The 18,000-nt window shown below is 37.3% G+C and overlaps 1 pseudogene; it reads right to left on the bottom strand.

The window, feature by feature from the left end:
• Positions 1 to 893: 893 nt before the first annotated feature.
• On the bottom strand, positions 894 to 16,414 carry LOC112177429 (annotated as a pseudogene).
• Between the last annotated feature and the right edge of the window lie 1,586 nt (positions 16,415 to 18,000).

Below are 18,000 nucleotides of genomic sequence, written 5' to 3'. Positions count from 1 at the left end.
CTTGTCCATATCATATGTTGCACACATTAATGAACTACTTTTGAATAGTTACGGAATTAGAAAGATGACATCTTTGTGGCAACTCCCAAAAGATCAGCAGATTTGATGGAAAGAGCTACAGTTTCATTGACGATGCTTATGTGTTTAGCGTTTGGGCAGATCAAGTATTATAGAATTAGTCAATACATATTAATTGATTTCCATTATACTTGTTCTTGCAGTTGTAGTTCTTGTTTATATGTTGTTGTACTAGGAGGTCAGGCCTTATGTCCCCCTCTGTTGTATTATTTACATTTGGTGCTAATAAAATATGTTGCTTTTCAATTTTCAGGTACTTTTAGTGTTTTTCATTAGTCTCTTATGTTATATGAGCAATAGCAATAATATGTAAAACTATACCGCATCACATTTCAAGTCATTTTGTAATGTGTAAATTTGGATTCATAAACACAAACTAACAAAGAACTGATGTTTAATTCATCTCAAATATCATATACAACTAGGAAATTGATCTTGTTTTTACTTTTTACATTAGGTCTACACAAAGAACTGATGTTAAAGTTTCGTTTAGACATCGAAAATTCTAAGTAATAATGCTGTATAACATATATGCCACATCAGTTTCTCTTGAAATTTTGATGTTTAAGTATGCTAGTGAGATCAGTTTTCCACCGATATCTAATATTATCACATTAGACATCACTTAACGAGACATCGGTTGCTGACTGAAATAGACATCAGTTAAAAACTGATGTCTATCAACTGTTATGGACTAGTGCATCTTTCTAATAATAGGTATCTGTAAATGAAACAACTAATATTACCAATTTTTTCCAATATGATTGCAAACATAAATTATACAGATGGAAAATCTGTCAGTTTAGTTATCAAACCTAAACAGGGGATGTAACGCCATTGATAGGGTCAGAAAACTCTTCTACAAATTCATCTGCAACCAGCCCATAAATGTTGTTGACATTTTGGCCTCTGGCTACAGCCCCCTCAAAAACAGATACCGTCTTATTCTGTAACAATCAAACAATTCAAAGTTCGATGGATGAAGTCATTCATTGCTAACAAAGTAACATGTATAACATTAACTCCATCCTATCATAAATGGATATATAAATATCATAAGAATAGTAAACTAGTCATACATACATATATATTTAGAATCTATAATAACAATGAGATCAAGATCATGAGGGAAACAATTCAATGACAGATATTCACAATAACAATCTACCACTATATATTACGCCAGATAATTTCGCATGTAACAAGTCAACAACAATTGTCATCTTCAAAATCATGTAAAATAACTTTTACAGGTCTTGAGAACTAGCCTCTTGGTATAACCTTCATTTGAAGTAGTTAAATCATTATACTGAACGCAACGCTCTCAACTAAACTAATGAGATATCTTCTAGAAAACAAGAAATTAGGTCTATATCCAAAATAAATAAACAAATAAATAAAATTAAAAAAGTTTAATGCGATTCATGCATATAACCCAAAACACAACATCAAAATCTTACATTTAAAAAAGCAATTCAGAAACCATGGAGAGAGAGAGAGATACAAGGAGTGATAAGAAAGACAAATACTATACTCACTATTTTAAACAGAAGATTTTTTCCAATCCATTCAGCAGAGGCAGCAAAGTTGTCCCGATCACCAAGTAAAGCTAGTGTCTCTAAAGCTAATCTGTGACAACAAAAATGACAGACGCATTGCACAACAGTTTAAGAATACAAACATTAAAAAGAAGATCGCAGTAGTACAAAAAGAAATAATTTAAAATAAGAATTTGTGATTTGTATTACCAAAGTTAGGGCATATCCACCGAGGCTATCTTCACCCCCACAAGAATGAGGCCTTAATTCATCAAGTGGGAAAGCATGGTCCATGTACCCATTAAATGCATGATAAAACATTTCCCAGACCTACAATGAAAAGTACACATTTCCAAGTTATTTAAGAACTATGTTGTAAGAAGAAAAACATTGCCAAGTTATTTAAGAACGATGTTGTAAGAAGAAAACAACAACTTTACAAGAAATACAAAACTATATAGATATGTAAGTAAATATAGATTAAAGCTACTTTGCTTAATGTACTTGCAGCCTGTTGACACCCAAAATTCCAGCTAACAAGCCCAATTCATGCTTTAAGCCTAACTCATATTTCGAGGCAAATTACACTTGCAAATTAAACATCACGCCACGCACGTGGACCCAAGCCACATTCACGCACTTGGGGCTTACAAGAATAGGTGTGGTGTGGAAGGTAACGGAATTGCATGAGGCTTGTTATTAGTTTTAGGCTTGTTGATAATTTTGGACTTGGGACCAAAATTCATGCCCAACAGCCTAACTCTTAATACGAGTAAGTGAAGAAGAGAGAGAGCCCAAAAACTCAAGCCCAAATCCTTTAGAACCAAACAAAATAGTAAATGCTAAACATAGGATTTTTGATCCTATCCACATAACAAAATCCCATAATCCCAGCAGCACATAATCCCAGCAACACAGTAGAAATCTTGGGATTACAATCCCAGCAGCAGATTTCAAGGCAGAAAATCTGCCAAACCTATTCCATAATCTTCTTTAGACAAAACCTGACAGATCAAGAGGCAATACAAAATCCATTACATGCATTTAACCCAAGCCATCTCTTTACCCAGCAGTAGAGACCTTCCACCGAGATTCCTTTGGCTGTTGGAATTGCATATAAATAGCTACTGCTATAACCAAGGGGGGGATCAGAACGGGGTATGCTAGCAAGCTCTCTAGCATTCTTCTTCTGTCATGCCTCATCTCTGCCAAATCCACCTTTAGTTTTCCATCCTTTCCAATTCATATCCTACCCAAATCTCTTATTCTATCTACCTAAACCAATATGCCATCACTGCTGTGATCTCTTCTTCTGAAACTCATGCTTTTCTAGCTCCCACGCCACATGCATCTTGCCAAGCCTCTTTTGAAATGATCAACTCACTGTAGTGCATATACAAGGAGCTGCCGGGAAGAACACAACAGCAAGCTTCCTAGGATTCTCAATCCTTCGAAGTTTGCTGGGCCTAGTCTTCGCTTACTCAGATAAAGGGGACAAGATTTTGGGTCCTTACCCATGGATATCCACTGCCGTTCAATCCCAATCAAAGTGCCCCCTACATTTTTGGCGACTCCACTGGGGACTAGGTTGTGTTTCCACCTCAGCTTCCTTAACAGCAACATTTTTCTCCAGAAATTTACCATGCTCACTTCAAACCAGTCATGCTTTATCACTGACAATATGTATCAGATGCAATCAAGGGGAGCTCTCTTGATGAACATGCCAATACTCATTGAAACACAAGCTTGTTGCTTATTGTATTGACTATGAGACTTCAATCCATGAGTTTCTGTAACAGGAATCATGAAAGCTGTCAAAATCAAATTTATTCACTCATTATTCAAGCTTCAATATTGAGTGAACAAATTAAGAGTCCTATTACTCAATCTATAAAAGCTATCTCACCTTGAGGCTTCAACAAACCCAAACAAGCCACCACAAATAACATCATCACCAGTTGATGCATTTCTTCTAGATCTTGTAAGGTCTGAACCTTATGCCTGGAAATTAGGCCATAATTCCAGCAGCTAACCTCTTCCTTGCTGAACATATGTCACGTTGAATCTTGACTACCACTGCTGGGAGCAATATATAAACATCCTGCAAGCATCACAACCATCAGTGCCACAAAACTACCTTACCTTTGTTTAGCCATTTTTCAGGTATTTCGATCCTATTTACCAGGTTTTTCATAAACCTTCCCAACAACATGAAAAAATATATATATATATCAGTCCTTATTTGTGTCAATACCATCAACTCAGTATACTCAAACTCAAAGTTATCCTTTTTCTTTCAAGCATCATGCAAGAATACTTGGGGGCTTTGCTTAATGAATTTCAAAAACATGATGTGATTTAACCATGGCTCCCTCCATTTCATAGCAGTGCTCTATGCTTTGAAAAAAAAAAATCATGCTCTTATTCCATGGTAGGATGATAATTTTCTTGAAACTATCCATGCTTTTGTTGTCACAACACCGCCAGATACAGTCAAGCAGCAGCAAAAGGTCAAAGTGATGCAAACAAGCTTAGTAAGAAGAGACTTTTTTTGTTCTTCACTTTTGAAAAAACCCAGATTCAATTTCATACTTACTTACTCTTTTGTGAACCTCTGATTTACATCAGAAAATGATATCAGTGAAAGTAAGTTTTGTTTTTCTCCTTAAAAGGCCAAATCTAGCTATTGAAAATTAAAGAAATCACATTTTTTCCTCTTCCTCTCATACTCTGACACTACCTCTTTCCTGAAAATATTTATGTTTTATCTCAAATCATCATGTCCTTACAAGGTTGAACCGTTTACCTGAGGACTAGGCTATGATTCCAACAGCTAGCTTCCCCCTTGTTGCAACATATATTAAGCTAATCTCTGTTCTTGATCTTTGCAATCACTGCTGGGAGCAGTCTATTAACGCCCCTGCAAGCATTACAACCATTAAAGCTACATGCATAACAATCTTACTATTGTTTAGCCGCTTCTTGAGCATTTCAAGCCTATTTGAACATACCCTTTCACTGAACCTTACCAGGAAGCATAAAAGATAACCACTTCATTGTTGATGCTTATACCAAGCAATAATGATATTCTAGATATCTTATACCTATATCAATCTATATGTCTAGCTAACATAAATGTGAAGCTACAATTCTAAAGAGAAATACTCTTACAAAAGCAACATGCATATGTTTTCTAAAACCCAAACACACAGCAGTGGTCATAAGCACAAGCCCCTCACACTTCTCAAGCGATATTCATTGTCGGAGAACACGCAAGCAAAAGTTAAATCTTATACCTTTAATCAGGCTACTGCACTTGGGGGCTGATGAGTTGGTTCATGTTGATTACCTTAAACAGCAGCTCATCCATCCTAAACTTTTTAGCCTCATATTCATGCATCAAGCTGATCCATCTAAAAGCAAAAAATATTCAAATCAGGCAAAATCATTCCCTTTACATACCATAACCAGCACTAAATTACATTGATATCCAAATCTTAACAACCCCACAAACAAATCCACTCTCCACAATCAGTCATACCATTTCAATTCATTGCATAGCTCAAGTGTACTGATTTAAACCAGAATCAATACATCACGCATAAGCACTCTTATAATCAGGCTTTTACCATTTGCATCACTCAAGAGCACCTTTCCAGATCCATATGCCAAACCAACCAGCAACAAGCAAGTTGTAAAAAAGAAGAACTACTATATTATTGACGGATCTCATGCATATTCGTATCAGGCACACACATTCAAAATTTACAATCTTATTTTGAAAATAAAGTCTTTCAAGCATGCAGAAGAAGTGAAAAGAAACTTCAATCGCAACATTCATTATATTCAAAAAAAAAATTCATGCATGAAGACAGGAGCAACCAAGCAAAATGGATTGAGCATCATGCAACCCAAGCAATGTCCCAAGCAATTTAAGTTGTTCAAGGTGCTCAAATGTCCTGACAACTTCAAGAGAAAAAGAAAGTTCATTGCTGGAACAAAGCCAAGACTGTAACGTTGCTTATTCATGATCAAGTTGCTAGTAAATCATGCAAGTCACCACTCACCGCCATGCTAAAAGGAGCTAAAAAAAAAAAAAACAAGCCATTATGCCCAAAATAACTCAAATATTCTAAGTTGTTCTGGCGCCAATATTACGGTATTCACTACCTTGCAGGCCTGAAGCTCTGAGATCAACAACTCAACCCATTTTACTGCTGGGAATAAAGATGACGTCCAAATACATCCAAAAATAAACTGAAATTTTAGCACGCTAATCCTATCTGACCACAGAAGAAAAACAATTCAATTCAAAGAATTTGAGAAAGCAAGGTATCATTCAAACTCAAAGATCAACAAGCACTTATTCAAGATTCAAGCTTCCATGTGCTACTGATTTCAGACGATCAAGCATACATGCATACTCTCAAAACCAAACACTGAACCATCTTCCCTTCAGTATCCTAATCCACCTCCTTTACAACATTCTATCTATTATCAAAATCAAGCATCTAGTGTCCTTCCCCTTCATTTTTGTTTAGATGAAGAAAGTAAACACTTCTAACCATTTTTTCATCACCCGTTGTCTTTATTCCCTCTAAGACAAAATAGCTTATCATCATAATTAACCGAGCATACATACATGTCATTTAAGCTTGTACTAAATCAATTCCAGCAGAAGTTCATGCAGCTGCCGCATTTCCTACTAAATCCTAATTCAACAATTTCAAGCCATGCCAAGCCGGTGATTAGTCGACAAGTAATTAATCAACATAAGAGTATAGCCGAAACATGCTAGCTATATCAAATTAGACCTGAGCTTAAAAATCTATTATATAGCTCAAGCATGAATCACGACCTGCAAGCAAACATGACAGCCTTTATGCATGCATATTTGTGGTATTGTGTCACTGCCGTGCTACGTGCAAAAGATTGGTTTTGCTCGAAGTAAGTTATATGTGGGGGCTTGGTGAAAGATGATTCATGATGAAAATCACATGCCTATAGTCTATTGATTCATTGGAAAATGTGAACTAGAATTTAAGGCTTCCAAGCACCCTACTATTGGATAAGTTCTAATCACTTTCTGCCCATTCAAGGCATCATGATTTTAAAAAAAAAATGGAAAGAGTCAAAGTTCTTATGATGTTTGAATAATCAAAGATTCATCTACACAATGCCAAACTCATGCTCATGCCACTCATACTTCATGCCAAGCTCCTTGTCAAGCCAAGCGGATTCACGACCAAGAGTAACAATTCAATACTTAAACAAGCTTATGTCAAGCAAAATATTTTAAGCATATAAGCATACAAACACCAATCATGTCAAGCTTCTCTCTAAGGTCATGCATCCAACAGCGAACTAACAAGCATACAAAGGCAAGTCATTCCAAGCTCGAATCTTGCAAGATACTATATGCATCGAAAACTAAGTGAGAATCACGCCAAGCCATTACATCCAAGCACATGCTTTCCAACACTAATGCACTCTCATTTGACCATTAAAGAAACTTGAGGAAGTCACAAGCTTATGCCATCAAGCACATGCCTACGACGTGCCCAAGCATAATGGTCACTAATTGAATCTATTCAAACTGAAACAAGCAAGGTCGACATCATACAAGCTCATGCTCTTACCAAGCCAAATTCCTTACATGACAACAAATTAATCAAGACATGTATACTTGGAGAGTCAAGCAAGACAATGCTAAAAACCAAATTGCCAAACGCTGCTGTAAAAGCAACACGAACCACTGCCATGCCGTATAATTCAAATCAATAGTCTTTTCCAAACCATTTTGTGATAATCTTACTTCGTTAAACCAATATGCTAACCTATTTTTAACCTTATCCATACCAATTTTTTTCTAAACAATCTCTTACTGTTGTGACAACCTCTTATCATGCTAGCTAGACCAAATCTCGATTCTTCTTAAAATGACTAGACCTAGTTTCAATAACCAAAAGCACATTCCTATCAAGCAACAAATGCTTCTAACCCTTTAAACAACCATCATGCCAAGCTAATACCTAGAACACCTCATGCATATGTCAATCGGATCATAACCAAGACAGCCATACCAAGTATACTGATAGGAGCATTTTAATGTGATATTTTAATAGTTAATTCCTCACATTTTACTTAGTTAATTCCTTAACTGAATCGATTTTTAATTCAATTTCTATTTTTAGGTACATTGGAGTAGATGAAGGTGAAATGAGCGTTAGGTCCATAATTACCTGAAAATGATGGAGAAAATGGAAATGTACTAAAAGATCAATTTTGCACATATTCATACTCCGGCTCGGAGAAACCAAGCCAAGCAAAGAAGAAGGAGCGGCCACCTGACCAAATGAACTTCAAATGAGCTGAAACCTTCCAGATCCATTCTAGACACCCAAAGGAACATTTCATATGAAGAGTGCAAGATCCAGATAGAAGTGGAAGGCCTTCAAACAATTAGTCCAATTTTCTGCAGAAGCAAAACTGGAAAACTAGACCTGTGAGGAGTCCAGCAGAATTTCTGGCCCAACCACATGGATTGAAGCTCTGAAAATTTATCAGGATGATCTACACTCATAGAGGAACATTTGATATGAATAAATCGGAGGCCCAATATGAAGTTTTGATGGAGAAATAATTGAAGGAATAAAGGGGCAGAAACTGACCTGAAAACAGCTCAACACCACATGTTCATGTTTCCTACCCACATGAAGAAAGCATTTCTTTTTCCTTGGATACATTTTTCTACTCTAAAAGATCATCATCACTTCCACATTTCTTCACCTTCCTACTTTGCTTTCATCATTACCTCATCTTTTACATATTTTACAAACCACTCTCATACTCCACTTTCATTATTTTTCTTCATCTCATCATTTCACTCTTCTTTTTCTTCCCTATTTAAACACATTCTCCTCTCACTCTCAATCACCAATTTCTGAATCCATAACACAAATTCCTTCATCCATTTCATCTTCTTTATCTCTCCATTTCCTCTCCATATTTCTTTTTCATTCTCTAGTTTTCTTGTTCTTCATTTTCAAGCCAAGAGAAAGAGAAGTCATGCAATACATCAATTTCCTAACCGCCATCCACCCTTGTGTCGTCCCTAGAAGATTGCTTGCTTTCAAGGATCTTCAAGTTCTTCGTCTCAAGGCTTTATCATTCATCTTTCAAGGTGTATTATATCATTTCTCTTGTTTTCTTTGTTTGATTTTGTAAGACTATGAATTCTAGTTAATAAATAATGTTGAGGGCAAAGTTTAAAGCCCGTTTATATGTTTTGAAATAAAGTTGTAATTTCTTTGTGTTGACTTCTATGTTGCTTATGTGAGATTGCTTAATTGATTTTGGTTTATAGAAAACTTTTATATGTATGTGTTCTTTGGTGGCCAACTTGGGATATATGTATGTAATTGGTGCTAGAATTAGGTAAACAATTCACCTAATAGTTTTGTGAACCTATTTCATAAGTAGTAAAGGCTTTGGACAAAAGTCGAAATCAATTAAGGAGGATTGCAAATAGATGAACTTTTTCATACTAGGTTGTGCACTTTGGTTGACATCCTTTCTTTGTTCTTCATGCATTGAATGTGTTCTTGATTAGCTAGCTTTCTAGACTATGATTGCATGTTCAATAGGATTGATTTAGGTGCTTTCACTTAGATCAATTATTCAAGGAAACTAAAATATGAGAAATCGTTTGCTTATTAACGTTTCACATGGTCAACTTATTTCTCATGACATTAGATAATCAACTATAGGAATTGTAATTGGATTTCATTCATATGGAATTGGTTTTGATCTTTGTTTCTTATGTTTCATTCTTGTACATGTGTTTTTATATTTTCTTTATTTTATTTATTTTATTTATTTTATTTATTTTAATTTTCAATTCTATAAATCTTAAACCCCCCCCCCCCCTTATTTTTGTTCACTTGTATATAATTATTCTTTATTTTATTTTTGTAAATAATACTTTTCTTTATTTGTTTCACAATTACATGTGTACCCTCAATCCCCGGCTAGAACGATCCCTACTTACTTATATTACTAACGACATTTCAGGGTTAAATTATGCGCTTGCTAGAAGCGCATCACATACAAACTTCTCTCTTTCAAATGAGAACCATCTGCTAGCTCAAGCCATTAAAAGCTCATGCCTAGAATATGCCCAGGCATGAGTATCACAAGTTCAATCGAAACAAAAGTCAAGCCAAACAAAGATATTTTTTGTTTTGCAATATCAAAACTAATCAAGCAAGACCATGCCATGCAAACCATCGCAAATTGAAGCCAAGCAAATTACTGATAAAGTGTCAGTAACATGATTAAGCCAAGCTAAGAAAGTTACATATACCAAGCCAAACAACGCCATGCTATATCATTCATTTTCACAATTATAGCAGTAAAATAGGAAAGGCTCACAAACGGCTAGCAAAAAAGGGCTCACAAAGGCAGGTTACATCACAGTCCCAACAACAAAACAAAGTATGTTATGTGATAACTGCAACAATTAAAACAAGCCACAACAAAACATGCCATGAAAAATTCATGCTATTAACTTCAATTCTTGACAAGCAATATCCATATTCATATACTATCAATCAATCGTTGTGATTATTGAGAAAATTCAAATCCCAACAGCAAGCATAAAGAGTTCACCACCAGAGAAAAGATCGACCAATGTTTCAATTGCTTTCAAGAATACAACTTTGAATAATCAAATGCAAGCATATTTCATGAGAAGACTCTTGAATGGATGCTCACCTGGATATCATGACGACCACAATGCAGGGATTCAGCCCAGTAAGCTAATTCCCAGCAGCCAATCAAAGCAACGACAAAGCTAGCACCACTGCAATAAAGTCAAGGTTGTGGTCAATGCGTTACCACAGCTACCATAAGTCATACAAATCCACAGAGAACATGCTAAAATAAGTAAGCATGCCAAAGCCAAGCCACAAAGAAATCCTATACAAATGAAAATCCTACACGAAAGCATTTATTGACCTAGAAGATAACACCAAGCAAGATATAGCAAAAAGAATGTATATGACTCATATATGCTAGTCAGGCACATGATCATGCAAATCTGTGACAATGAAGGAAAAGCAAGCTAAGCAATTCAAGCAAAAAAAAAATTTCAGTTACTGTGATCAAGTTAAAGCTCACTTCATTGCTGTGTTCAAAGCTTCCACCGTTTACTGACATCTAGTTTATCATCGGAATTGATACTCTCATATCCTATGTCATTGGCCTCTACTACTCCACTGCTGAAACAAAAGCTGCCATAATCAATTTTGTGAAATCAGAATTCAAGCACAGGGTATCTCATCTGAAGCAAAAAAATGTGGAGAAGTCATAAGCACAAGCATTTATGATCCAGCAAGCATTAATTATACAAGCTTTCACATGTTATGATTTCAACATCAGCCATATACCTACTCTTAATTCAAATTCCAACCTGTCATAGATTTTTGCTCCAACACCATTACATGTACAGATCCAAATATTGCTACCCATACACAATCCAGCAACCAAAGTCATACTCTGAGTCTTCACTACTCTACACAAGCATCTACAGCCATACTTCAACATCAAGCATTTACATATCCGATCTATCACCAAATTTAGTGCCCATTCTTCACATCAAATATTATCATTTAAATGTCCTGTACATATATCATTAAAAGCCCAAAATTCTGAACCCAAGTTATTAATTTCTGCCTCAAAGCATCACAGAGAAAATCATACCTGATTTTCTAGAAGAAAAATCATTGTTGAGATGGATCTATAAGGTGTAGAGGCAAACAAGAAATCAATGAAATTTGAGTCAAAATATGTCTAAACCCTATATAAGGTGGCAATCATGAGAAATTTCATGCTTATTACATGGCATATTAGCCTAACTCTATGAACCGATATATCATGCCAAGTCCATGCTAATGCCAAGCTTGTGCTCACGCCACTCAAACATCATGCCAAGCACTTGCTCATGCTCAAGCCAAGCAGATACACGACCAAGAGAAACACGCCAATACTTAAACAAGCTTATGCTAAGCAAAAGTAATTGTAAGCATACAAATATTAGACATACATACACAAGCCATGCCACGCTCCTCTCTTAAGGTCGTGCATCTACCATGGAACATATTAGGGTCATGCCAAGCAATCAAGCTCATTCTTTTTTAATAGTGATTCCCTCTCAAAATGCTTAAGCTGGCCACAAGCTCAAGCTACCAAAGCACACACCCCAAGCAAAGCTACTATATGCCAAGCTACATGTCGTTCACTCTCCAAGCAAGGAACCAAGCAAAACTAAAACCAACATGGTCAATCCAAGCTAACAGGCGCAATTTACATGATAAACTAAACTATATGATACCAAGCTACATCATATTCCATTGCAATCACAACAATAAAAACTCCACGCATAATGCCAAAAGAAAATAATCCAAGCTACTCCACGCTCAACCAATCCATAATCACACGCCGAGCAAGGGACTAAGCTAAAATTGAAACTATTGAATCCACATAGCCTAGCCAAGCTAATAGAAGCAACTTACATGATGAACCGAATAGACTAACAGCATCATGTTTAATTGTAATTACAACAATAAAAAGAAAACTCCACGCATAACACAGAGAAGAAATAGTCCAAGCCACTCATGCCGAATCAATCTATTATCACGCATCAAGCAAAGAACTAAGCAAAAAATTTAAGGCCATTGAGCCCAAGCTGAGAAGACACAGTCAATAATACCCTGTTGTATCAATCTCGTCGCTATCATGGCAGTAAAAGAAAAAATGGGGACGCGTTATGAATGGGAGGAAATACTTACAAGTTGGGTACCTTCCAAAACACGTGGTAGCAAATCAATGCTGATAGCAAAATTGATCACAGCAGTAGCAGGTCAATCACAGCAACGAACTAGTATGGCTAAGACGACAAGAAATTACAGCAGCAGAATTGATAACGACAGAACAAAGCACGGGACATGCAACAGATTAATCACGGCAGCAAATCGGCAATGTCGCTGAGCAATATTTAATCAGGTTAGCAAACTGACATTGCGTGAACCAACATAAGGCTACAATATGAGCAAATGCAGAATCAAGAAGAAAAAAAAAATCACACCGTGCAAAAGAAGATGCAGTCGGCCAAGCTTACCAAGCACAGAAGGAATCGCAAATCGGCTCTACAATGGGCCCGACACACTCGATTTGTTATGTAAAAGAGTAAGGGAGTGGAGATGGAGTCTCTCAAGCCAAAGAAATTTGAAAGGAGAAGAGCCTTCTTTCCTTAGATCGAGGGTCTGACTCTTGAAAAGAAAGGTGTCTTGTACAAATCAAAATATGGAAGGAAAAGAAGAGAAAAGAAGAAGACTTTACAAGCCATTGCCGTGTAAAGTTATGACTCCTCTCTCCTAACTAGAAGTCCAATGATGACAAGAATCTATTGTCACGTGAGAAGCTTGATAAGCCATAGTTCGTATCGGTAAGATACGCAAGCCAACGAAAAAAAAAAAAAATTGTTATCACGCAGTAAGTCTTTGGATTTTTGATTATGTAGCTCGAGACACGGTCACACAACCTACATAATCAAGGGGGCTAATGTTGACACCCAAATTTCCAGCTAACAAGCCCAATTCATGCTTTAAGCCTAACTCATATTTCGAGGCAAATTACACCTGCAAACATCACGCCACGCACGTGGACCCAAGCCACATTCACGCACTTGGGGCTTACAAGAATGGGTGTGGTGTGGAAGGTAACAGAATTGCATGAGGCTTGTTATTAGTTTTAGGCTTGTTGATAATTTTGGACTTGGGACTAAAATTCATGCCCAACAGCCTAACTCTTAATACGAGTAAGTGAAGAAGAGAGAGAGCCCAAAAACTCAAGCCCAAATCCTTTAGAACCAAACAAAATAGTAAATGCTAAACATAGGATTTTTGATCCTATCCACATAACAAAATTCCATAATCCCAGCAGCACATAATCCCAGCAACACAGTAGAAATCTTGGGATTACAATCCCAGTAGCAGATTTCACGGCAGAAAATCTGCCAAACCTATTCCATAAACTTCTTTAGACAAAACCTGACAGATCAAGAGGCAATACAAAATCCATTACATGCATTTAACCCAAGCCATCTCTTTACCTAGCAGTAGAGACCTTCCACCGAGATTCCTTTGGCTGTTGGAATTGCATATAAATAGCTACTGCTGTAACCAAGGGGGGGATCAGAACGGGGTATGCTAGCAAGCTCTCTAGCATTCTTCTTCTGTCATGCCTCATCTCTGCCAAATCCACCTTTAGTTTTCCATCCTTTCCAATTCATATCCTACCCAAATCTCTTATTCCATCTACCTAAACTAATATGCCATCACTGCTGTGATCTCTTCTTCTGAAACTCATGCTTTTCTAGCTCCCACGCCACATGGATCTTGCCAAGCCTCTTTTGAAATGATCAACTCACTGCCGTGCATTTACAAGGAGCTGCCAGGAAGAACACAACAGCAAGCTTCCTAGGATTCTCAATCCTTCGAAGTTTGCTAGGCCTAGTCTTCGCTTACTCAGATAAAGGGGATAAGATTTTGGGTCCTTACCCATGGATATCCACTACCGTACAATCCCAATCAAAGTGCCCCCTACACAGCCTACACTCCAAACTTCCTCATTCTCCAAAAGAGAGTTCCAAGAAGAAAAGTCTCCTAAAATCTCTATGTTTGACATTAAACACCAACACAACATGAACTCTGAGACAATACCATCTTGTTTCCATAACACCTAAAACTCTTTCCTTGGTGATAGAGCTTAATCTATAGAGGGCTATAACCAACCAATAGTAAAATCTAAACTGTATAGAAAATCAGAAGTCTGATTTTGACATAAGATCCAGAACATGCGGAATCCCAGATGCATATACTAATGCATCTGCCAAAGTCAATCTGCCAAAGTTAGTCTACCTTCAGCATTTCTGTTATTGACCTGCAAGCAGGAATAGAAGCAAACAAAAAAATTTAGTTTACAAAAACATGGATCCTCTGCTTGTAGTACTACTACTATCAACCTATCATCAATAATATGATGTGCATTTCTGACCACCACAGAAACTGTACCTCAATGGTCTTTCCATTAGAAATTGTGACAAATACATTGTTGTAAGTAATCTGTAATCACCTGTCAAAAGTCAGACCTTTACCCACCAATGCTAATTTAAGCTTACCAGGTTCACCAGGGGGTTTGTAGGTCAACTGAATAAAATGTGGAGGATTTGCTGAAGCTGCGGCCACAGCCAAATAGGAACCCATTTTCAGATCTTTGCACTGCTCTTCATTAAATGATTTTGCAGATAGAACATCACTATATAAGGAAGCAATGTTTGAGGCCTCTTCTGCTAGTTTCCTTGAAAACATAATGATCATCATATCCAGTCAATATTACATATAACTCAATTAACATAAAAATTACAAGTATGGCCCACCAAAATGGCAATAGTAGAGCTAAAACGAACCAGGTGTGAGAACATTGGCAGGTGAATTCGTGAGCTCTTTCCCAAGTATTATTCTAGAAGCAACATCTTGAGCATACTTGAGCTTCTTCTCAAGTTCAGGTCCAGTTCCAAGACCAAGAATGTCCACAGACTTAAGAGCTGGTTTCTTTGACTCAGATTTATACCTATTGTCTTCATATATCCCCAAAACAGCTCCTACAACAAGTCAAGCAATTCCACACTGTTATAACAACTATCACCATAAGTTGAACAGTTGAACCAAATGCCAACTTAGAATAAAAAAATTGTGTATCAAAGTACCAGATACTATCGCAGAAGCTTTGCAAGAGTTCGCATAAAGCCCCTCCGAGGAAGCAAGCACAATAGCAATATCACTTGCTTGAGCAGTCTTTGCCGCTGCTGCTGCAGGCTCCCCAAGACCCTTAAAAGCTTCTGTAGACGAAGCAGATTGTCCAAACCCAAACAAGCCAACCCTCTTCGAGCCAAGACCAGGAAGCCTAATAACCGTAGACTGGCCAGACTTTCCTGTGAAGTCCTCCTTAGTCGAGACCTCAGCCAACACCCCACCCAAACAAGAATCCAGCTTCTTCAATGTCGGATTTTCGAATTTCGAGTTATGATCGTTCCTCAAGTCCTTCTCTGTAACACCAACCGCAAGCAGGTCCCATTTCCATTCTGTTACATCAATCTCTTTCGTCGCGAAAGTGACCTTAATAAATCACAATCAAATCAATATATCACACAACGAAATCCAGTTATAATCAAATCAAATCTCTCACATATTATGTATAGCTTCAATTGCACAAAAGTCAATCACATAAACACTAAAATCGAATCACCGCATCAAAATAGATCGATCCTTTACATATATAAAGCTCAAGATCAATCAAACAACTAATAAGAACAATCATGAACAGCTACAAAATAGTTCCAGATCAAAAGAGTTGAGTTAGCTACATATGCTTATTCAAGTTCATGTTTTTCACTAAACTACTCAAGAACATAAACTTAAATTTCTAGTCTTTTCTGGTTTTCATCAGTTAAAAAGAGTTGAGTTAGTAATACCACTGACCTGAACAAACCTGTCACCAAAAACAAGGCCATGAATTGAGCTCCAAACAAGAGCCACCACCAGGGTCGTCATGTCGCCGCCGATACCGGACCCCAATCGTCGTTGACCACACATCACCCACCACCACAAACACAAAGCTCGCATGCCCAATTCCATGAAGAAGATCAACACCCGAGCCTGTATTCCCACCGTCTCCATCCCCAAACCCAGAGGGTTAACAACCCTAATGTCGGATCCGAATCCCCGACCGTTGCCACACACCCAGTCAACACCATCTTCCGCTCACCCAGTCTTCGTGCAGCCACCGTCATCAAATAAAACCAAACATATCGAAATCCCAATGCCCCAGTCTCCGATCTCCATCCTAATCACCTCCGACAGCAACCTGTCCGGTCACACTAGACGCACACCGGCGAGGCAAGAGGCCTGCGCTAATCTACCAGTAAAAACAAGAAGCCCAAAACAGAAACCAAGCAAAAAGAGGTTGATAACTGACCCAAGACGCGAACTCTCCGTCAGCAGAGAAGAGAAAGCATCCGAGTTGAATCGAAATTGCGCTCGGACATAACGAAACTCGCACGAATGACCTCGCCATTGAATTGAAAGCATCTGAGTTGAATGACCTCGCACGAGAGAGGAAGAGGAACGACTGGAAAGAGCCAAATTGAAATACCCAAAAAGAATAAGCCCATAAGCTCTGGATCTAGATCAACACAGTGGCCACCAAGTTCTATGATGCTCAATTTGTTGAGTTAGATCGAGAAGGGAGATAAAGAGAAAAAGGATTGCGGTGGAGATCGAATAGAGTTTAAGGGAAAAGACCAAATTCCGGAGCTTGTTCATCATAGAAAGAGAGTGAGAGTCCGGCGGGGGGGGGGGGGGGGGGGGTGTATGGTTTGGAAGGAGTGAGAGTTTGTCATTACGGATCTAAAGTTTCAGAGAGTGAAAAAAAATTCGAGTGTTGGAGCAATGGAGGGAAAGAAAATTTAGTCCCCCTGCGTTTCTAAAATTTTTAACTTAGTCCCTCCGCAAATTTTTCAAAATTTTTGAACAAGACTTTACACATCGGTTAATTTAACAACCCATGTTTATAATCACAATAGAAATCGATATTTCATAAACCGATGTTATGATGTATTTATTACATCGCGTGCAATTCCGACCGATTTAATAGTAGTGATGTCTGATGGCATAATTCTAGTAGTATTACTCCGTCTCCCTATTTCATGTAACTTTGACTAATTTCTCTAGGCAATCAACATGAAACAAAAAAGTAATAGAAACTTCTATGCCTTTAAACATGATGTCATATGCATTATTTTAGAAAATGTTGTAACTTTATCTTTGAAAAAAAACATGTAACTCAATGACATATGAAGTTGGTAATTGTTTGATGCTATTGAGTGTAAAAACATTGGACGTGTAAGAGAAAAACTTTGTTTTTCTTCTTAGCATGTTTTCTATATGTTAGCAAGGAAAGAGTTGACTATATAATTATAAATAGTCATTATACTTTGGCATTGAGTAGGCAAATGAAAAATTCAAAGTTTTTAACTTTTTTTTTTGGTTTGTAGCATCCTAGAGAAAAATCATCTCCTCATCCAGATTGTAATGTTATCTGTTCCTACCGGGCTCAACGTCTGCTGGATCATAAGAAATCTTAGGTTGGGCCAAGAAATTGTAAAGAAGGGAAACCAGACATAATTGAACAGCATAATACCATATTGATAAAATTATACACTCTTGTATAGTTGTATGTGTGATTTTGATAGACGCTCCTTTTG

The sequence above is a fragment of the Rosa chinensis genome, chromosome 7, assembly GCF_002994745.2.
Source record: "Rosa chinensis cultivar Old Blush chromosome 7, RchiOBHm-V2, whole genome shotgun sequence".
Lineage (NCBI taxonomy): Eukaryota > Viridiplantae > Streptophyta > Magnoliopsida > Rosales > Rosaceae > Rosa > Rosa chinensis.
This window is presented reverse-complemented; position numbering and strand designations above follow the sequence as displayed.